Here is a 24,601-nt window from a genome sequence, read left to right on the forward strand (position 1 = left end):
TGGGCATCCCCAAGCTTAGGCTCTTGCCACTCCTTATTCCATAGTCCATCGAATCCTTACCCAAAACTTGAAAACTTCACAACACAAAACTTAACAGAAAACTCGTAAGCTCCGTTAGTATAAGAAAGCAAATCACCATCATAAGGTACTGTAATGAAATCATTATTTATTTATCTTGGTGTAATATCTACTGTATTCCAACTTCTCTATGGTTCATACCCTCCGATACTACTCATAGATTCATCAAAATAAGCAAACAACACATAGAAAACAGAATCTGTCAAAAACAGAACAGTCTGTAGTAATCTGGATCAAACGTATACTTCTGGAACTCATAAAATTCTCAAATAAATTTCTGTACCTGAGGAATTTATCTATTAATCATCTGCAAAAATAATTAACTAAATAGCACTCTCCAAATAAAAATGACAGCAGTTCTCGTGAGCGCTAAAGTTTCTGTTTTTTATAGCAAGATCAACAAGACTTTCCCCAAGTCTTCCCAAAGGTTCTACCTGGCACAAACATTAATTAAAAGCATAAAACCACATCTAAACATAGGCTAGATGAATTATTTATTATTAAACAGGAACAAAAATTATGTAACAAAAATAAAGTTGGGTTGCCTCCCAACAAGCGCTATCGTTTAACGCCCCTAGCTAGGCACGATGATTTCAATGATGCTCACATAAAAGATAAGAATTGTAACATAAACAGAGCATCATGAAGAATATGACTAGCACATTTAAGTCTAACCCTCTTCCTATGCATAGGGATTTTTTGAGCAAACAACTTGTGGGAACAATAATCAACTAGCATAGGAGGGCAAAATAAGCATAACTTCGAAACTTTAAGCACATAGAGAGGAAACTTGATATTATTGCAATTCCTACAAGCATATATTCCTCCCTCATAATAATTTTCAGTATAATCATGAATGATTTCAACAATATAACAAGCACTTAAACCATTCTTTTCATGATCTACAAGCATAGAAAATTTACTACTCTCCACATAAGCAAAATTCTTCTCATGAATAATAGGGAGCAAACTCAACAAAATAACTATCATGTGATTGAAAATTAAGATCAAGATGACAAGGTTCATTGTTATTATTATTGTTTAAAGCATACGTGTCATCACAATAATCATCATAGATAGGAGGCATGCTTTCATCATAATAAATTTGCTCATCAAAACTTGGGGGACAAAAAATATCATCTTCATCAAACATAGCTTCCCCAAGCTTGTGGCTTTGCATATCATTAGCATCATAGATATTCAAAGAATTCATACTAACAACATTGCAATCATGCCCATCATTCAAATATTTAGTACCAAACATTTTATAAATTTGTTCTTCTAGCACTTGAGCACAATTATCCTTTCCATCATACTTACGAAAGATATTAAAAAGGTGAAGTGTATGAGACAAACTCAATTCCATTTTTCTATAGTTTTCTTTTATAAACTAAACTAGTGATAAAACAAGAAACTAAAAGACTCGATTGCAAGATCTAAAGATATACCTTCAAGCGCTAACCTCCCCGGCAACGGCGCCAGAAAAGAGCTTGATGTCTACTACACAACCTTCTTCTTGTAGACGTTGTTGGGCCTCCAAGTGCAGAGGTTTGTAGGACAGTAGCAAATTTCCCTCAAGTGGATGACCTAAGGTTTATCAATCCGTAGGAGGTGTAGGATGAAGATGGTCTCTCTCAAGCAACCCTGCAACCAAATAACAAAGAGTTTCTTGTGTCCCCGACACACCCAATACAATGGTAAATTGTATAGGTGCACTAGTTCGGCGAAGAGATGGTGATACAAGTGGTATATGGATAGTAGATAAAGGTATTTGTAATCTGAAATTATAAAAACAGCAAGGTAACTAATGATAAAAGTGAGTGTAAACGGTATTGCAATGTGTTGAAACAAGACCTAGGGTTCATACTTTTGCTAGTGTAAGTTCCCTCAACAATACTAACATAATTGGATCACATAACTATCCCTCAACATGCAACAAAGAGTCACTCCAAAGTCACTAATAGCGGACAACAAACGAAGAGATTATGGCAGGGTACGAAACCACCTCAAAGTAATTCTTTCCAATCAATCCGTTGGGCTATTCTTATAAGTGTCACAAACAGCCCTAGAGTTCGTACTAGCACTACAAAAAAAATACACTTCCGTGATGAAACGTGTTTGTCACAGTAGGTTGCTTTTTTGTCATGCATGTACATCCATGAAAAATTTATGACAGAATCAAGATAGTCATACATGTGCTGTCGTAGAAGTGTTCCATGACATTACCAAAATTATCATCATGGAAGTGTCCACTTCCATGACGATAAATCACGCGTCACAGAAGTGCTTTCGTCAAGGGTGACTGACATGTGGCATCCACCATAACAGAACGCCGTTAAGCTATCGAGTCGGGTTTTGGATCCGATAACCCGTTAACAGCCCCGGCCAATGGGGATTTTCCACGTGTAAAATCATCATTGGCTGGAGGAAACACGTGTCGGCTCATCATTGGGACAGATGTCAACAACTCATTGGACGGAAGGTGCCTATGATACGTCGACACGTGGCATGGCCCAACAGAGGCCCATTCCTGTGAAAAGGCCAGCCCGTTTGACTTGGTTAAAAGCTGGCGGGCCGGCCCATGGAAAGCCTGTTAACGGCCTGTTCGAATATAGCCCATTTACAGCCCGCTAACCCAAGGCCCGTTACACCCTATCCGAATTAGGCCCAGTAGCGTCATCTGGGCCATCCAATATGATTCCAGACCGTTTTCACTTCTGGCCCATGTATGGCCCATGACGTCTTTCGGCCCATATGAGGCCCTATGTAACTCTTGGCCAACTAACGGCCCGTGGTGAAACTGGGCCGTAATGAATAGTGTATCACTTTACACCCATTAACGGCCCATGGTGAAACTGGCCCATAATGAACAGTGTATCACTTTATACCCATTAACGGCCCGTTATTCCGTTGGGCCGTTTCCAGCCCATGTTATCTTTCGGCCTTCTCAGAGCCCATTTATTCTTGGGCTCATTTCCATCATTCGTTTACTTACGGCCCGTTACTGTCATTTTCTGCTTGTGGGCCAAATTCAGCCCGTGGTTACAGTTGGCCCGTTTGTGGTCCGTTAATATGTTGGGCCGATTTCATAGCGTCATCAAATACGGCCTATTAACGATGGCCCGTTATGGTCGGCCCATGAACAGACGATTCCAACTCTAGCCCGTTTACGGCCATAATGCGGTCTGTTTGGCCCATGTTTGGCCAATCGATTATACGGCCCGTATAAGGCCCATTGATAATACGGCCCGCAGAAGGCCCATTGTTTCTACGGCCCATAGAAGGCCCATTGTTTCTACGGCCCGTAGAAGGCCCACTATTTCTACAGCCAGTAGGAGGCCCAGTGTCACTACAGTAAATATTAGCCCATGGTTATTGTGGCCTAGTTTTAAAAAATAGGTTATTGCAGCCACTGGCTAACCACAGAAAAAAACTGGAATGACTACAAGCAAACAAATAAACAAGACAACAAGGAAATAAATAAGTAAGCAACTAACGCTAGGCTATCACGGCTATTACACATATTACATCCACTGGGCATCAAAGTTCACCACCAGTGCAAATATAGGGAGCAAAGCAGCATATCATATACACTGGTTGTCAAAGTTGGGGACCAGCGCAAATAAACGCCACAACAAAACAAATCCAGAACTGAAACCACTTCAGAAGATCTCAAGAAACAATATCCTGGGAACCCATAATGCTGGCAAGATGCTTAGCAAGCTTATTAACTTTCTCTTGTTTGGCGCTTAAATCCTCCAGCGCTTGCTGTTGCACCAGAAAATATGCATCTGAATTCTGCAGGGACTTTGTCAGTCCTTCAGCTTCCTGTCGCAGCACATCTGATCGATGTCTTTCAACTTGAAGTTGAGACTCAAGAAGATGAACTGATTCAGGCAGCGAGTTCGAAGAGCTTGTGCTAGCAGTAGTGGCCAGTAACTCGAACACTACATCAAGACAGGACTTTTGGGTTCCCTCACTGTCGTCAAGATAGTTTTTATCAGCTTTCTTGGAGACCAACAGGGATGTCTCACTATCTTGAACCTTATCTGCATTACTTCCTTTACCATTGGATAACGCGGTACTGTTCTCCAATATTTTGTCCGCATTCTAAAAGAGAAATAAGCAGACACATCACATGTTTACCATGTTGTATATGAAACTCATTTTGGTAAATGAGTTCAGTAGTAAAGTGGACAGGATAACAGCATGACACAAACATATATCTATGTACCATGGTCACTTTATGGTGTATACCATTCTAGTTTTTGTTGCCAAATCAAGATAGAGACACAGTTCAAATAATATTTGTTCAAGACAAAGCAGAATAGACATAATATAAGTGTGGGTAACTATAGAGCAATAACAACACTTGTAATGTGCATGACATGAGAACATAACTGTTTATTCAATTGAAACTGAAATCAACATAGAGCAGGTTACAACAGCAAACCAGTTAAAGAAACAGGTTTAAAACATACCTGTTGCGCCATTGGAGTTTCAATTCCATCCTTCAAATTTGAAAATAGTTGGTATGAGTAAATACAGTCATGCAAGAGAAAAGGAGTATGAACTATAGCTACAGAACCTGACCTGAGAACAAATCTTCTTCTCCTTTAAGCGTTGAGTTGGGATTCGGAGTGGTGGTCCTCGTGCTTTGGGCACTGCAGTTCCCTTACTAACTGCTCGTGTTTGGGTGCTCTGTGGTGGAGACGGTGCTGTGTCAACTGGAACTGGGTTACTATCTGCCGGGGTTGGGGTTAGAAGGGGTGCTGGTTCTCTGTCCAACTGGGTAGGGGTACAATCTGCGAGAGTCTGGGTTATGTGTGGTGGATTTGGTCCTTGGGCAAGTACAACCTTGGTTCTATCTGCATCAACTGCTAGCATTATCTTTTCTGAAGACCGTGTTGTTACTCCCTTAGATACTGCCATCACGCTCTCCAATTCAAATGGCTGATAAACAAGAAAAGTAATTGAAAGTATAGACATTGTATGATAGACATGTGCAATGGATAGTGGGGAATAAAAGAGGGCATGAAATAATTCATATTTATGTTGTGTAACCAAACAGGATAGCATGACACAATTTCACATATATGATGGCTAACTAAACAGGATAGCATGACACAATTTCACATTATGATGGCTAACTAAAAAAGATGGAAATACATAGTTCAAAATATGAGACTATGTAAACAGGATGACATGACATAACTATATAATGTGTTTATTAAATAGGTTGGCATGCCATAATTCACATACATTCACGGATAGAATGCCATAATTCAAAATATGATGACTGTAAACACTAAACATGGTGAGATGATATAACTATATGATGTCTTTATTAAATGGGTTGCCATGCCATAATTCAGATAGATGATGTGTATGTACTATGTAAACATGATGGCATGATATAATTCAAATATATGATTTATATAGTAAGCAAGTAAGCAGATGGCAATCCATATATGATGTAAAAACTAAGCAATGCAGGACAACATGCATGACATGGGTAATATAACCCTGCCAAGTTTGAGCATAGACCTCAGGGGGAAAATAGGACTGGTCATCAGTCTCTGAATCCTCCTCTGAGGAGCTCTCTGTAACCAGCAAGATGTCTGCTTCAGCAGGTAGCATTGTCTGCTCTGAATACCTTGTTTTCACTCCAGATACTTCCATCACCTCTTCAAATGGCTGATACACAGGAAGAGTAGTTGAATATACAAATGTTGTCGCCAAATGGAACACGTAATACAAAAAATGATAGCATGATATAATTCACATACATGATGATTGGCTAAACAACATGGCATTGCATAATTCACATATATAATGTCTTTGCAACAAGATAGCATTGTATAATTCACATATATAATGTCTTGCAACAAGATGGCAATGCATAATTCACATATATGGTAATTAGACACTGAACATGTGGCATTCACACAAAGCATGGTCTACGAGGGTACGTGGACAACACTCTCCCCTCTCGTTGCTATGCATCACCATGATCTTGCGTGTGCGTAGGAAATTTTTGAAATTACTACGTTCCCCAACAGTGGCATCCGAGCCTAGGTTTTATGCGTTGATGTTGTGCACGAGTAGAACACAAGTGAATTGTGGGCGATATAAGTCATACTGCTTACCAGCATGTCATACTTTGGTTCGGCGGTATTGTTGGATGAAGCGGCCCGAACCGACATTACGCGTACGCTTACGCGAGACTGGTTCTACCGACGTGCTTTGCACATAGGTGGCTGGCGGGTGTCAGTTTCTCCAACTTTAGTTGAACCAAGTGTGGCTACGCTCGGTCCTTGCGAAGGTTAAAACATCACCAACTTGACAAACTATCGTTGTGGTTTTGATGCATAGGTAAGAACAGTTCTTGCTAAACCCGTAGCAGCCACGTAAAACTTGCAACAACAAAGTAGAGGACGTCTAACTTGTTTTTGCAGGGCATGTTGTGATATGATATGGTCAAGACATGATGCTAAATTTTATTGTATGAGATGATCATGTTTTGTAACTGAGTTATCGGCAACTGGCTGGAGCCATATGGTTGTCGCTTTATTGTATACAATGCAATTGCGCTGTAATGCTTTACTTTATCACTAAGCGGTAGCGATAGTCATGGAAGCATAAGATTGGCGAGACGACAACGATGCTACGATGGTGATCAAGGTGTCGCGCCGGTGACGATGGTGATCATGAAGGTGCTTCGGAGATGGAGATCACAAGCACAAGATGATGATGGCCATATCATATCACTTATATTGATTGCATGTGATGTTTATCTTTTATGCATCTTATCTTGCTTTGATTGACGGTAGCATTATAAGATGATTCCCGACTAAATTATCAAAGTATAAGTGTTCTCCCTGAGTATGCACCATTGCGAAAGTTCTTCGTGCTGAGACACCACGTGATGATCGGGTGTGATAGGCTCTATGTTCAAATACAACGGGTGCAAAACAGTTGCACACGCGGAATACTCAGGTTTAACTTGACGAGCCTAGCATATAACAGATATGGCCTCAGAACACGGAGACCGAAAGGTCGAGCGTGAATCATATAGTAGATATGATCAACATAGTGATGTTCACCATTGAAACTACTCCATCTCACGTGATGATCGGACATGGTTTAGTTGATTTGGATCACGTGATCACTTAGAGGATTGGAGGGATGTCTATCTAAGTGGGAGTTCTTAAGTAATATGATTAATTGAACTTTAATTTATCATGAACTTAGTCCTGGTAGTATTAGCATATCTATGTTGTAGATCAATAGCTCGCGTTGTTGCTTCCCTATGTTATATATATGTTCCTAGAGAAAACTAAGTTGAAAAATGTTAGTAGCAATGATACGGATTGGATCCGTGATCTGAGGTTTATCCTCATTGCTGCACAGAAGAATTATGTCCTTGATGCACCACTAGGTGACAGACCTATTGTAGGAGCAGATGCAAATGTTATGAACGTTTGGCTAGCTCAATATGATGACTACTTGATAGTTTAGTGCACCATGCTTAACAGCTTAGAATCGGGACTTCAAAGACGTTTTGAATGTCATGGACCATATGAGATGTTCTAGGAGTTGAAGTTAATATTTCAAGCAAATACCCGAGTTGAGAGATATGAAGTCTCCAACAAGTTCTATAGCTAAAAAGATGGAGGAGAATAGCTCAAGCAGTGAGCATGTGCTCAGATTGTCTGGGTACTACAATCGCTTGAATCAAGTGGGAGTTAATCTTCCAGATAAAATAGTGATTGACAGAATTCTCTAGTCACCATCACCAAGTTATTAGAACTTCGTGATGAACTATAGTATGCAAGGGATGATGAAAACGATTCCTAAGCTTTTCATGATGATGAAATCGATGAAGGTAGAAATCAAGAAAGAGCATCAAGTGTTGATGATTAACAAGACCACTAGTTTCAAGAAAAGGGCAAAGGGAAAGAAAGGGAACTTCAAGAAGAACGGCAGGCAAGTTGCTGCTCAAGTGAAGAAGCCCAAGTCTGGTCCTAAGCCTGAGACTAAGTGCTTCTAGTGCAAAGGGACTGGTCACTGGAAGCGGAACTGCCCCAAGTAATTGGCGGATAAGAAGGATGGCAAAGTGAACATAGGTATATTTGATATACATGTTATTGATTTGTACTTTACTAGTGTTTATAGAAACCCCTCAGTATTTGATACTAGTTCAGTTGCTAAGAGTAGTAACTCGAAACGGGAGTTACAGAATGAACAGAGACTAGTTAAGGGCGAAGTGATGATGTGTGTTGGAAGTGGTTCCAAGATTGATGTAATCATCATCGCACACTCCCTATATTTTCGAGATTAGTGTTGAACCTAAATAAGTGTTATTTGGTGTTTGCATTGAGCATGAATATGATTTGATCATGTTTATTGCAATACGGTTATTCATTTAAGTAAGAGAATAAATTGTTGTTCTGTTTACATGAATAAAACCTTATATGGTTACACACCCAATGAAAATGGTTCATTGGATCTTGATCGTAGTGTTACACATATTCATAATATTGAAACCAAAAGATGCAAAGTTAATAATGATAGTGCAACTTATTTGTGGCACTGCCGTTTAGGTCATATTGGTGTAAAGGGCATGAAGAAAATCCATACTGATGGGCTTTTGGAATCACTTGATTATGAATCAGTTGATGCTTGCGAACCATGCCTCATGGGCAAGATGACTAAGACTCCATTCTCCGGAACAATGGAGCAAGCAACCGATTTGTTGGAAATCATACATACTGATGTATGTGGTCTGATGAATATTGGGGCTCGCGGCAGGTATCATTATTTTCTGATCTTCACAGATGATTTGAGCATATATGAGTATATCTACTTGATGAAACACAAGTCTGAAACATTTGAAAAGTTTGAAGAATTTCAGAGTGAAGTGGAGAATCATCGTAACAAAAATAAAAGTTTCTACGGTATGATCGCAGAAGGAAAATATTTGAGTTACGAGTTTGGTCTTCAATTAAAACAATGTGGAATAGTTTCACAAAATCATGCCACCTGGAACACCACAGCATAATGGTGTGTCCGAACGTCATAACCGTACTATTATTGGATATAGTGCAATCTATGATGTTTCTTACTGATTAATCACTATGGGGTTATGCATTAGAGACAGCTGCATTCATGTTAAAAAGGGCACCATCTAAATCCGTTGAGGCGACACCGTATGAACCGTGGTTTGGCAAGAAACCAAAGATGTCGTTTCTTAAAGTTTGAGGTTGCAATGCTTATGTGGAAAAGTTTCAACCTGATAAGCTCAAACCCAAATCGGAGAAGTGCATCTTCATAGATACCCAAAAGAAAATGTTGGGTACACCTTCTATCACAGATCCAAAGGCAAGTTATTCATTGCTGAGAATAGATCCTTTCTAGAGAAGGAGTTTCTCTCGAAAGAAGTGACTGGGAGGAAAGTAGAACTTGATGAGGTAATTGTACCTGCTCCCTTATTGTAAAGTAGTTCATCACAGAAATATGTTTCTGTGACTCCTACACCAATTAGTGAGGAAGCTAATGATGATGATCATGTAACTTCAGATCAAGTTACTACCAAACCTTGTAGGTAAACCACAGTGAGATCCGCACCAGAGTGGTACGGTAATCCTGTTCTGGAGGTCATGTTACTTGACCATAACGAACCTACAAACTATGAGGAAGCGATGATGAGCCCAGATTCCGCAAAATGGCTTGAGGCCATGAAATCTGAGATGAGATCCATGTATGAGAACAAAGTATGGACTTTGATTGACTTGCCCATTGATCGGCGAGCCATTGAGATTAAATGGATCTTCAAGAGGAAGACAGATACTGATAGTAGTGTTACTATCTACAAAGCTAGAATTGTCGCAAAAAGGTTTTCGACAAGTTCAAGGTGTTGACTACGATGAGAGTTTCTCACTTGTATCTATGCTTAAGTCTGTCCGAATCATGTTAGCAATTATCACATTTTATGAAATCTGGCAAATGGATAAACAAAACCTCATTCCTTAATGGATTTATTAAAGAAGAGTTGTATATGATGCAACCAGAAGGTTTTGTCAATCCTAAAGGTACTAACGAAATATGCAAGCTCCAACGATCCATCTATGGACTGGTGCAAGCATCTCGGAGTTGGAATATATGCTTTGATAAGTTGATCAAAGCATATAGTTTTATACAGACTTGCGGTGAAGCCTGTATTTACAAGAAAGTGAGTGGGAGCACTACAGCATTTCTGATAAGTATATATGAAAGACATATTGTTGACCGGAGATAATGTAGAATTATTCTGCAAAGCATAAAGGAATGTTTGAAAGGAGTTTTTCAAAGAAAGACCTCGGTGAAGCTACTTACATATTGAGCATCAAGATCTATAGAGATGGATCAAGACGCTTGATAAGTTTTTCAATGAGTACATACCTTGACAAGATTTTGAAGTAGTTCAAAATGGAACAGTCAAAGAAGGAGTTCTTGCCTGTGTTACAAAGGTGTGAAGTTGAGTAAGACTCAAAACCCGACCACGGCAGAAGATAGAGAGAGAATGAAAGTCATTCCCTATGCCTCAGCCATAGGTTCTATAAAGTATGCCATGCTGTGTACCAGACCTATTGTATACCCTGCCCTGAGTTTGGCAAGGGAGTACAATAGTGATCTAGGAGTAGATCACTGGACATTGGTCAAAATTATCCTTAGTGGAATAAGGATATGTTTCTCGATTATGGAGGTGACAAAAGGTTCGTCGTAAAGGGTTACGTCGATGCAAGTTTTGACACTGATCCAGATGACTCTAAGTCTCAATCTGGATACATATTGAAAGTGGGAGCAATTAGCTAGAGTAGCTCCATGCAGAGCATTGTTGACATAGAAATTTGCAAAATACTTACGGATCTGAATGTGGCAGACCCATTGACTAAACTTCTCTCACAAGCAAAACATGATCACACCTCAGTACTCTTTGGGTGTTAATCACATAGCGATGTGAACTAGATTATTGACTCTAGTAAACCCTTTGGGTGTTGGTCACATGTCGATGTGAACTATGTGTGTTAATCACATGGTGATGTGAACTATTGATGTTAAATCACATGGCGGTGTGAACTAGATTATTGACTCTAGTGCAAGTGGGAGACTGAAGGAAATATGCCCTAGAGGCAATAATAAAGTTATTATTTATTTCCTTATATCATGATAAATGTTTATTATTCATGCTAGAATTGTATTAACTGGAAACATAATACATGTGTGAATACATAGACAAACAGAGTGTCACTAGTATGCCTCTACTTGACTAGCTCGTTGATCAAAGATGGTTATGTTTCCTAACCATAGACATGAGTTGTCATTTGATTAACGGGATCACATCATTAGGAGAATGATGTGATTGACTTGACCCATTCCGTTAGCATAGCACTTGATCGTTTAGTTTGTTGCTATTGCTTTCTTCATGACTTATACATGTTCCTATGACTATGAGATTATGCAACTCCTGTTTACCGGAGGAACACTTTGTGTGCCACCAAACGTCACAACATAACTGGGTGATTATAAAGGTGCTCTATAGGTGTCTCCGAAGGTACTTGTTGGGTTGGCGTATCTCGAGATTAGGATTTGTCACTCCGATTGTCGAAGAGGTATCTCTGGGCCCTCTCGGTAATGCACATCACTTAAGCCTTGCAAGCATTGCAACTGATGAGTTAGTTGCAGGATGATGTATTACAAAACGAGTAAAGAGACTTGCCGGTAACGAGATTGAACTAGGTATTGAGATACCGACGATCGAATCTCGGGCAAGTAACATACCGATGACAAAGGGAACAACGTATGTTGTTATGCGGTCTGACCGATAAAGATCTTCGTAGAATATGTGGGAGCCAATATGAGCATCCAAGTTCCGCTATTGGTTATTGACCGGAGACGTGTCTCGGTCATGTCTACATTGTTCTCGAACCCGTAGGGTCCGCACGCTTAAGGTTTCGATGACAGTTATATTATGAGTTTATGAGTTTTGATGTACCGAAGGATTTCGGAGTCCCGGATGAGATCGGGGACATGACGAGGAGTCTCGAAATGGTCAAGACGTAAAGATCGATATATTGGACGACTATATTCGAACACCGGAAAGGTTCCGAGTGATTCGGGTATTTTTTGGAGTACCGAAGAGTTACGGGAATACGTATTGGGCCTTATTGGGCCATACGGGAAAGAAGGAAAAGGGCCTCAAGGGTGGCCGCACCCCTCCCCTTGGTCTGGTCCGAATTGGACTAGGGAAGGGGGGCGCCCCCTTCCTTCCTTCTCCTTTTCCCTTCCTCTTTTCCTATTCCATATGGGAGGTGGAATCCTACTAGGACTAGGGAGTCCTAGTAGGACTCCACACTTGGCGCGCCCCCTCCTAGGGCCGGCCTCCTCCTCCCTTGCTCCTTTATATACGGGTGCAAGGGGCACCCCAAAGACACAAACAATTGATCATTGATCTCTTAACCGTGTGCGGTGCCCCCCTCCACCATAATCCTCGATAATATTGTAGCGGTGCTTAGGCGAAGCCCTGCGACGGTAGAACATCAAGATCGTCACCACGCCGTCGTGCTGACGGAACTCTTCCCCAACATTCTGCTGGACCGGAGTCCGGGGATCGTCATCGAGCTGAACGTGTGCTAGAACTCAGAGGTGCCGTAGTTTCGGTGCTTGATCGGTCGGGCCGTGAAGACGTACGACTACATCAACCGCGTTGTCATAACGCTCCCGCTTTTGGTCTACGAGGGTACGTGGACAACACTCTCCCCTCTTGTTGCTATGCATCACCATGATCTTGCGTGTGCGTAGGAAATTTTTGAAATTACTACGTTCCCCAACAGGATCCTCATCCGGTACGGTGGATGTGGGACGTCGAGGTGTTGCTGTGGACGACGTCGTCGGGGAAGAGGCTCCGGCTGGGTGGCCGACGAAGCAGGGTGTGGGGTTTCATCGCGGGTTTTCACGGCCTCAGTGTACGAACGGGTGGGCGGATGGGATGGCAGTGGGGAACCATGGCTTAGAGACGCGCTTGTCCGAAATGTGGGGTAAGTTACGAAAGTACCCCCACCGATTTGAGGCGGTTCTTTCGGTTTAGGGGTACCACGGGTGTCGGTGTCAAAACCGGCGGATCTCGGGTAGGGGGTCCCGAACTGTGCGTCTAGGCCGGATGGTAACAGGAGGCAGGGGACACGATGTTTTACCCAGGTTCGGGCCCTCTTGATGGAGGTAAAACCCTACGTCCTGCTTGATTGATATTGATGATATGGGTAGTAAAAGAGTAGATCTACCACGAGATCAGAGAGGCTAAACCCTAGAAGCTAGCCTATGGTATGATTGTATGTATGTGATCTATCGACTAGCCTGGCCTCGGTTTATATAATGCACCAGAGGCCTAGGATAACAAGAGTCCTAGCCGAATACGCCGGTGGGGAGGAGTCCTTGTCTTGAGCACCAAGTCTTGTAGAATCTTCCATGTATGCGGCAGCTGTCCGAACTGGCCCATGAGTATACGACCATGGGGGTCCTCGGCCCAATCTAACAGATCGGGAGATGACATGGTGAGTGCCCCTAGTCCAGGACACTGTCAGTAGCCCCCTGAACCGGTCTTCAAGTTAGAGACGCTCCTCGATTCTTCCGAACTATTCTTCATCTTCGGTTGTCGGTCTTGGAAACTAGTTCAACAAATCTTCCCATCTTCGATCTTGAGGATCGCCGAAATGCATTCGACGAGTTTACACGTCGGGTATCCGAGGAGCCCCTTTAAGTTTCCGGCCTTTATCAATGCCTTGTTATTTTTATGCCACACCTCGGGTTTGAAGTTGTTCCCGGGAGGCAGTGTCCTCTTGCGTCCGAGCTCTAACGCCGGACTACATTCGAGGTATCTTTTGCAGCCGAGCACCAATGCCGGACTGCTTCCGAGCTCTAACGCCGAAATGTATCCGAGCTCCAACGCCGGACTGTGTCCAAGCTCCAACGCCGGACTATATCCAAGATGTCATAGATCATCTTGGTCCAAAAGAGTTGAAGGAGTTTGGCCGAGCTTAATGCTGGAAATGCCCTCTATGGAGCCAGCCACTAGCGCCCGAGCTTTATGCCGGACTGCTTCCGAGGTGGTGCACCACCCCGACCGTGGGCCAATTTTTTGTCAATATTTTTGATTGGTGCAATTTATTCTCTGCCGAGATATATAACTAGTAGCCCTCAAGGTGTGTATCGGTCTAAAACCCGAGATGCACCTGAAGGATGACATAAGACCGCTGATCCCAGTAGCCACTGAGACTCAGGTTGATTTGCAAAATCGGTCTGAGGATCAACTCCTAGCTCAGCAGATTACTTCAGGACACAAAAGCCGGTGTGCAGAGTCCTCGAGACTCAGGTTGGGTGCGGCCGACCAACCTGAGGATCATAATCTCCTCGAAAACTATATTGCACTTAAATTTTCTGCACTGGATTGCCGATGCAGTAGCCCCTGAGACTCTGGTCGGGTGGCAACACCAGATCAGGGGATCGATACGCCCCTTTAAAATTAGTAAATGATAAGCCTAAAGCCCAATAGCCCCCGAGCCTTAATGCGGGCACGGGTGGCCGAATTAAGGATCGATATCCAGAGTAAAATCACAAATTATGTGGAATGATTCTATGTATCCAAGTACTTTACATCATTAATGATCGGATCCGCATTGTACAAAACTTTGTTGACCGACCATCGGCTTCCACCTCCTCGGCCAGTAGCCGAGGAGTGTTTGTCCTACTTTATAAAGCCTTTATGAGGGCAAAGATTTACGACAAACAAGGCAATCTGGCCATACGGTTTTATAAACAAAGGTAAGCAGAGATATATGTTATATCACTGTTTAACATAATAAATGTCATCCAAAGAAAATAATCCCGCTATCGGTTCCTTTCTTTGGGTTGTCATGCTGAGCATGATCATGAAACCTCAGCTCTAATGTAAGAGAAAAATAGTGAGGATTTAGTTTGGGAGGCCAGTTACTAGCCCCCGGTAGAGTTCGGCGACAGTCGAGGTCAAGCGGTAAACACTTCGGCCAATGTTATGAATGGCCAGTCATTTAACACCGTCATCGGATTGCTGACCAGTTTACGCTTATTGTGACAGTCAGTTTTCGGCTTTCTCCACTGAGGTGCTCAACCATGTGAGCTGGAAGCACAATCGTAGTGGTTCTCCCTTTGCACACCTAGCCGAACAAAGCGGAACGTAGGAGGCAAACGCAGGAGCCGGGCAACCCAACTATTGACCGAAGACACAATTCGAAACCAATGCATATCTAGTGAGATCCGAGAATGTTTTTGCCGAATCTATAAAGGTGTCCGACATTGCACTGTGAGACTTGTGCTGGAAACACACAAATAGTTTAAAAGTGCCATAAGCTTGGAAAACCAAAAAACCGTCAGTAAAGACTTGACGTCCGAACAAGATCAAGTGTTCGGCGCCAATCCGAAAATTGGGGAAAAATCATGCTTCTGTCGTGCATTAATATTACACATCCGATCTCAAGACTTCAAGCGGGTCAACCTACGGCTACAGCCTCCTATCCCGAAGGCGGAGTGCTTCTCGTTAGACCAGTTTAGCGAACTAAACTCGAGCGGTCACTAGAGAGAAAATGGGTTATCTAGCTATTGACCACACACTCACGTCGAAAGAGGAGCGATAGAAAAAGACTTTGCAATGACCAAGAAGAAAACACATTTACTATAAAATGGCTCATATAAATTTTAAGAGCCCCCAAGTGACTTGGGTAAAAGAATTTTATGTATAATGATTGTATGTACCGAAGTACTTATATCATATCTTTGCTCAACCGAACTTTAAACGCATCTTAACCGACCGTCGGCTTCTCCCTCTTCGGTCAAGGACCGAAAAGTGTTATGTACTCCGCCTGTCAAGAATATCGACAGTGTTTCCGATAACCAGGCAACCGGGCCATAAGGCTGTAACAGACAAAGCGCGCTCAGGGAACTTATGCTATATTACAGACAAAGTGTAAGAAGCATCTTCAAAGAAAATAGTACCCCCACCGATACCTTTCTTCGGTGCTCATTATTGCCATGAGACTTGTGCAATAGATTTTTTGTACTCATGAGCTCCGTTGTGTGCCGACCATGATTGAAAACAATAAGAGCGCTAGCTTTCGGCTTCACCCAGTCTGAGGTCAGAGCTCGGAGGACCCGGTCGTGACAATCGCAGAGGTGCTCCCTTTACTCCCTAGACGAACAATCGGGAACGTAGGGGTAAGCACAGGAGCCAGGCAACCCATCTTGTAAATCGCTTAAGTCAATATGGTGCATATTGTGGCGTAATACACGAACAAGGAACGAAGCCATACAAGTATAATCATACGCAAGAGGAAAAGCTTCATAAAGGAAGCCCCCAAATAAACGGGGTATTTGAATATGTGTGTCACAAACAAAGTTTGGACAAGGAAATTTTTTACAAGCAACTTTTTTTCAAAAAAGTATAATGCTACGTCGAACCAAACACAAGTTAAAAATTAAAACTTTGAGCATGAAAGCGACTTAGCTGGTTAATGTGTTTGGCATTGATGACGCGGTTCGAGCTTGATGCGGGACAAGGTTCCATCCCCCAAGCCGGTCCTGGGGTGGCGGAGCGAAGAGCTCGACACGCTGAAGTGGCGAGATAGCACGGTCAATGCAGACCGGCAGAGTGACGACGAAGTCCCCGGATCATTTTCCTGTGCACAAAAAATAGTGCAAACCGGAGATAATAATAATAATAATAATTAAAAAAATCGTTGCATAATAAATAATTTATGCAAAGTGAGTAATAAAAGAAATATGGCATGGCGCCGAAGTCAATGTCGATGCAGGGCGTCGGCGTGATGCGGTAAAGGCGTGGAAAAGCCTGAGTTCACACGTTGGTCCGAGTTCCGGATGCGGCATTCGCCGGACAATGTACGGAAACTGGCCGAACCACCACGCGGCCGTCGTTAATGCGGCCATCATTTGATAGACCTGTGTACAGATGATGGACAAACCAAAGTAATAATTCCTTGGGCAAAAAATACTAGAATTAATAGCACCTGGTTTATTTGTTGTAGCAATCTGAAGAACGGTGATTCCCAAAATTGGGACTCGATCCGCACACCCATTGCCTGATAGGAGATAAAGCGACAGTATGGCGATGCTGGCAAAGGTTGGCTGGTCGAGGCAAAGCCCTCGGTCCAGCTAACGTGACAGAGCTGGTCGGCTAGTGAGGCCGAAGTCTCCGGAGTAGGTTGATGAAGAGATGGCGAAGCCCCCGGTCCAGCCGAGATGTCGAAGCATCGATGTCAGCCGATGAGTCGAAGTAGGTCGGCGTGAAGGACACCAGCTTGAAGAAGTGATAGTGCGACCCTGCCAATGCAGGTCGTGACGTGGTCGATGCCGGCTTGATGAAGTGACCGTGCGGTGATGCCGGTATGCCCGCTCCGTGTAATCCGTGGGGCGGCGATGTTGGTGATAATTTATCCTTCGCGATGCCGGAATCTTGTTCAGCTTGCCGAGATGATGATCCGAAGAAGTTGAGCTCGGCTCAACAAAGTGACGACGTGTCTAGCGCAAGTCGGCAGCCTTGGAGCAATATCACCGGACTGGTTTGACACCAGCATGATGATGAAGGTGACCTCAGGGGAGGCTTAAAAATTTACGCGCGCGTGTTTAAAAACAACGCACAATGCCCTAGGAGAGAATTCCTCTAAAAAGGTTGTCCAATGTCACGTTCATAAAGAAACATGAATTTGGGTCGGATCCGTATTCGCGCAGAAAACGGATCCGAAAATTGATCCACTCATCGGAAGGTTCCCGGAGTTTGAACCGTCGGATCGAGCTGAAATTTGGAGGGGTGGTAGATATGGGAATTCCGCAGTAGATGAACGGTTGGATCTTCCAAAGGACCTCCAAGCTAGGCTCTGGAGACCACGCCCTAAACTCATCCAAATTCCCATCCATATTTGACAGGGCTCTGGTATATCGTAGATTGTCGGAGATTCCTCCATCGAAACTCGACGAAATTTTCCATGGCTGTTGTAGACTCAATTCTGCACAATTCCACCAAAGGGATCGTCAAAGCGATGCTCTAAGAGGTGGTGGCAGTGGATACAAGTTTGCTGTTCGAAAAAACAGCACGGTCGCCCGAGGGCAATGTTGACGTTGAGCCCCCGAGCTCCATGGATGATTCCTCCATGATCTTGATAGAGAACGGAGTTGATGTTAATGAAGGCCCTCTTCCGAACATGACGATCGGAGATGGAGCATGGTCCTCGGTCGTGCCAAGGTGACCAGTCGAGCCGGTGACGAAGATGCTGGCATCGCAGTTGACCTGCAGACGAGCCATCGATCCTTTTGCCGATCACACAGCGGAACTCTCAATGAAAGCACCAATGTCGGTGTCAAAACCGGCGGATCTCGGGTAGGGGATTCCGAACTGTGCCTCTAGGCCGGATTCCAAACACTAGAGCTATCTTCAGAACACACTACTGAAAAATATCACTATTCCATACATGATACTCCCTCTGTCCCACAATGTAAGACGTTTTTGCAAACCAGGTTACAAAAACGTCATATATTGTGGGACGGAGGGAGTATATGGAAGCCACCAAACGTTTACCTTGAAATTCGGCTGGCGGCAACCCGGGCACAGATGCGCTCTGGACAGTGCCAGTTTCAGCTCTTTCTGCATGTTTCTGACGACATCATTCGCCTCCACCTTCACTCTCAGCTTCTCCCTATCGATTTTGCATTGTTCACTGTCAAAAGGGAGCATTGGTTCAGAATTAGTTACCCAGAGAATAGATATGCTACATGATGCTTGACAGATCACACTTAACAAGGGGACATCACAAGACAATATGTACCTTGTATGACCTTGACTTGATGGCTTGCCACAGGCATAAAAGAACGACTTCTCACAGTTTCTGCAAAGCATCTGGTCGCAGCCTGACACACGTGAGATGGCAAAGCCACAATGCGGGCACATAACAGAAGAACGGAGTATTTCCTTGATGCTAAATATATCACTCGCAGAGACTTTACGTCCAGCATTGCCTTTGCTCAAGTTGCGTGCCTTCTCACGCTCCTGTATAAAAATAAATAGCGCAATAAACAATGTGATCTCGATACTGTTCTCATTGCATTGAAAGAGTCTTAACACAAATGATGAATAGCCATAAAACAAATGACTGAACTTGGAATGCCCATCTTGCTGGAAATGGCACCATGTTTTGCAATAACCTTAAAGTAAAATGATGTGCTCTTCTGAAAACAGAATTAGTTTATGAATAGTTACTTTATCTAGAATACAGATATATTATATGCAAGTAGAGCTATAGCTTTTTCTAGAATATATAGAAAGGTCTGTGCATCTTTCTATTAAGAAGAACACCATGATGTGTGGCTTGTACATTATCTTGTAATGGATTTTCCTTGAGTAATTTCCACTTAGACCAGGTATTGTGTCGCTAGTTGCATTTTGGACTAGGTATGTTTAAATGTTGTACATAAGTACATAACACCAGGTCTTGTCGGTTTAGCAAAAACCCAACTCTTTGCCAGCTCAGTCCCACCTGTCAGATTCCACGGTGGCATCAGATCAGGTACTATGTGACATTCAAAGTGCCATGTTAAGTTCTCTAATGATAGTTCGGTAGGGAAAATACGACTAAACACAGCACAGACATTCCCATGTCTGGAACTTCACTAGATTCCATGATTCGCCATTCAACAGTGAAGAGCTAAAGAAAACTATGTTTACAGTTGTGAAAAAATGAATAAGTTATCTATTCTATGAAATATCCAATGATAATTTTGGCATTCCCAATAGTTGTGTTCTTATATGTTGGAAGTTAGCTCTCGTATTAAACATAACAGCTAAAACTTACAACAGAATATGCACCGTTAGATGGATTTTAATCAGAACATGGACAGTTAGCTAACACTTATTTCAAAAAAAGAAAGAATATGTAGTGTTTATATGGATTTTGAACCTGTACAGAAATAAGTTTTTCTTCTGGAGTCATGCATCTCTCCCCTACGTGGCGACGATTTCTGCAGCGGACGCAGAAGGTGAAGAGGCAATTGGAGCACTGGGCGCTGTCCTCATCTGCCAGGCAAGCTGTTTCACATCTTGGACAGTAAGCTACATCAGCCCTTGAGTCTAGAGTCTTCTGAAATACCAATCTTTCCCACCGTTCAAAACCTGCATCTCCAAGCAACTTCTTCAATAGTTTAGGAGGAATAGAACATCCACATTTGTCATCAGGGCACACCAATTTCAGGACTGATCCTTGACATGCAACTTTGAGTATGTCTCCATGCACCTCCAGCAATAGTAATGACGGCATGGAAGTTCTACGAAGTCGATGCCTGAGGGGAATCAAAAGAATTAAGATACAGATTAAACTTTTAAATATTCCAGACTCTAAGCATGATGGAACTTGGATTGTTAATGAGGATGTACCTCAGCAGCATGACACATGAACATGATTAATTGTGCTAATGTTGCAATTATAGAAACTGTGTAAAGAAGCTTATAAATATTAATTTTTTACAGGGAAAGTAAGCTTATCATTCAATAAGGGATTAGCTTCATAGGCATTTGGACTATATCTGGGTTCCTGCAGAACCTTTAACTTGTATTTCCTCATGATATATGTACACTAATAGAAAAGGGGGCAAAGGTTCAGGCCGGGTCAGCCCATTAGTCCCGGTTCAGTCACGAACCGGGACTAATGTGAGCATTGGTCCCGGTTCGTGCGACTAAGGCATTAGTCCCGGTTCAGTCACGAACCGGGACTAATGTGAGCATTGGTCCCGGTTCGTGCGACTAAGGCATTAGTCCCCGTTCAGTCACGAACCGGGACTAATGTGAGCATTGGTCCCGGTTCGTGCGACTAAGGCATTAGTCCCGGTTCACCTGAGCCCTTTAGTCCCGGTTTGTGGATCGCCTTTTTTGTTTCGAAAAAATCAAAAGAAAATGATAAAAACTTTAAAAAATAAAATCCTTCGAGAGGTAGTTATATTACTACATCTACTAGTTAGGAAAATTTAAAAACTTAAATTTAGACATGTTTTGCAAAAAATGTAGGGAAAATGTAAAACGGCTATAACTTTTACATACGATGTCGGAAAAAAACGTATCATATATCAAAATATTCAGAACGAAAATCCGCTTCCGATTTTGACAGCCTATGGCCTGTTTGCAAATTTTTAGAATCCTCAAATTCTAAAAGGAAAAAAAGTTATGCTCAAATTTCAGTTTTTTTTGAATTTTTGTTAAATCCGATCAAACTATGGTCAAACTACTTATTCAAGAAGTATTAGTGTTACTAAATAATTATTCAAGAATATTAGTGTTACTAAATAATTATTTCAGTTTTTTTGAATTTTGGTCAAATATGGTCAAACTGTGGTCAAACAATGGTCAAACTACTTATTCAAGAAATATTAGTGTTACTAAATAATTATTTCAGTTTTTTTGAATTTTGGTCAAATCTGGTCAAACTATGGTCAAACTGTGGTCAAACTACTTATTCAAGAAATATTAGTGTTACTAAATAATTATTGTTTTTTAGAACAATAGTTTCAAACTCAAACAGTGAAATGTGTGACTTCATGATCAAGCTAAATTCCTGAGGGTTAATAGGATTGACATCTTACTATTGTCAGGAAAACAATAAGTGCAGACTTGGAAACGAGGGAGAATAGAACCCGAAAGTTAAGCGTGCTCAGACTGAAGTAGTGAGAGGATGGGTGATCGTTCGGGAAGTTAGATGATGAGGGGTGATTAGAGATTAAAGGTTAAATTGAGCAGTGATGAGGGGTGATTAGAGATTAGAGGTTAAAATAATTCAGAAATTTGAAATAAAAAAAATTCAAAATTTTTTTTCAAAAAAAATCATAAAATTTCCTTTAGTACCGGTTGGTATTACCAACCGGGACTAAAGGTGGACCTCCAGGCAGCGGCCACGTGGAGGGCCTTTAGTACCAACCGGAACTATGTTTTGGCTTTAGTACCGACCATTTAGTCCCGGTTCCAGAAACGGGACTAAAGACCTTTTTTCTACTAGTGGTAGTAAAGGGGCCATGGCCCACATTGTTAGTTTCGCCTAGATATGGGGTGCAAAATAATTTTATATTTCTTATCAGGTTTAACTTGTCTACTAACTAGTTGAAAGAAGTTTGAACTAAAGCCAAAACATAGTTACTTTTTCTAATGATTGTTTGACTGCAGATATACGTTGATTTTATATAAAAGCAGTATGGTATACAAAAAATAGATATACCCAGCAATATCCCAGAATGTAGAGTATCTGAATTCTAATAATCAGGCATTATACACCAGAACTAAAATTTCCAAAAACTATACCAAAATTTGGTTTGGATTGTGCATAAATCATGGTGCCCTGGCTCCATGGAGCACCAATTCAGTGTCCAATATATACTGTATCAGTAGTGTTCTCCCTTACTGTTTCAAAACAACAGATTTAAGTTATGATGGAGATGTAGTTGTGAAATGAGCAGCAGGGAGAGTATCCAAGCATCAAATGGAGCATCTGAATTACCTGGGTGCTCACTGAAACAAATTGTGTAGACATGGAGGCCACGACGAAATGTTTCAAGGCATTGCTCTTCATCATAGCTGATCAACTGTTGAACAACATCCTCTACAGACAGAATCTCTCCAGTAACACAAGCATCCACAGGAGCCATCGTACTATCAGACTTGTGTATGATTATCCCGCCATCAAAACCAAGATGAGAGAGCGTAGAACTCTCCAGCCACAGCACCCACTCAAAAATAACTTCCTGTCCAGACTGCTGTGCCCAAATTGAGTCAAGCATATGACAAAGGGTCGAGACCTTCACACTATCCAACCACTGTACACCGAGAGAGAGGTATGGAGGATGATGGCTCGGGTACGATGGAGGCATAAGGCATGTCAGTGATATTGGAGCCAAGTGCTCGACACTGAATTTGGACTGGTGCTTCTAGAACCATCTGTTCACGGATCCCATGTTGATATTGGTAGCAATGATTGGGTTGAAGTTTTCTATGGCAAGTTTAATGATACGAGGTGGCAACTTTGGCCCTGTTTGGATACTCTAACTCAGTTAGAGGTTAGAGTTAAATTTTAACCATGAACTAACTCTAATCAAAGAGGTGTTTGGATGGCAGGGTTAGATGGAGCATGGATACGGCGAGGCGCCTTCACGGGCAGTGTGAGAGGGAGGGAGGAAGAGGACGAGAAGCTTCGAGGAAGTGGGAAGGGATCTGCTGCGGGGAGAGCGAGAGAAAAAAAAATTAGTGGTCCTGAGAAGAACTAACCCAAATAAGCACCTCTTGGGTGGGTTAGTTTTTTTTGGTGGGTTAGATGCATCTAACTCAAACTAACCCCTGGCCCCGTTTGGATACTCTAACTCAGTTAGAGGTTAGAATTAAATTCTAACCATGAATCAACTCTGAACTAACTCTAACCAAAGAGGTGTTTGGACGACAGAGTTAGATTGACAATAAATACCCTTTCTCAATCATTTGGCTACTTTGGACCCCTTTTCCTGCCGGATTTGGCGGAGCGAGCCCTGGCCGAGGCAGACGGGGACACGCCCGGCAAGGAGCTGCGCTGGCCTCTCGCGCAGCCCGCCGACCGAATCCGTTGTCCCTGTGCAAGGAGTCGCGCTGGCCGAGGCCGACGGGGACGGGCCGCACAAGGAGCCGCGACTGCTTACCGGTGGGCGGACGGGCAGCGGGAAGACGAGGGGGTTGGAATGGGAGGATAGGGCGGGGTTGCTTACCGGCGGTAGATGGGAGCGCGGATACGGCGAGGCGCCTTCAGGGGCGATGCGAGAGGGAGGGAGGGAGAGGACGAGAAGCTTCGAGGAACTGGGGAGGGATCTACTGCGGGCAGAGCGAGAAAAAAAATTGTTTTTTAATGGTCCCAAGGAGAACTAACTCAAATAAGCACCTCTTGGGTGTGTTGGATTTTATAGGTGGGTCAGATGCATCTAACCCAAACTAACCCTCTTGTTTGAATATTTTTGGGTTAGTTGAGTCCAAACTAATCCAAACTAACTCTAACTCGTGAAACCAAACAAGGTCCATGTTTGGATATTTTTGGATTAGTTGAGTCCAAATAACCCAAACTAACTCTAACCCATGGATCCAAACAGGTTAGCATGGCAAGTTTCAGTTTTTTTTTCTTTTTTTTTGAATGACAAGTTTAGTTAGCTGTAAAAAAATGTCAATGTCAAAGTGCCTCGTGCCACGCATGGATTATCATTTGGGTTTTCTTTTTGGAACTTTTAAAGGATTTCAACTTTAAATTGAATTCATTTTTCAATGGAACACTTTTATTTTGCGGGAATCAATGTGACACATTGGTTCAAAGGAACGAGGCTACACAAAGCTCGACATTTTTTTCTTGCACTCGCGCGACCTAGTGATAACACTTTGTTAATGTTTTGCTTGCATTGCTCT

The 24,601-nt window shown here is 42.5% G+C and overlaps 1 pseudogene; it reads right to left on the bottom strand.

Annotated features, from left to right (window-relative positions):
- Positions 1–18,602: 18,602 nt before the first annotated feature.
- On the bottom strand, positions 18,603–24,226 carry LOC119358134 (annotated as a pseudogene).
- Positions 24,227–24,601: the final 375 nt, after the last annotated feature.

This window comes from Triticum dicoccoides, chromosome 2A (assembly GCF_002162155.2).
Source record: "Triticum dicoccoides isolate Atlit2015 ecotype Zavitan chromosome 2A, WEW_v2.0, whole genome shotgun sequence".
In the NCBI taxonomy this organism is placed as follows: Eukaryota; Viridiplantae; Streptophyta; class Magnoliopsida; order Poales; family Poaceae; genus Triticum; species Triticum dicoccoides.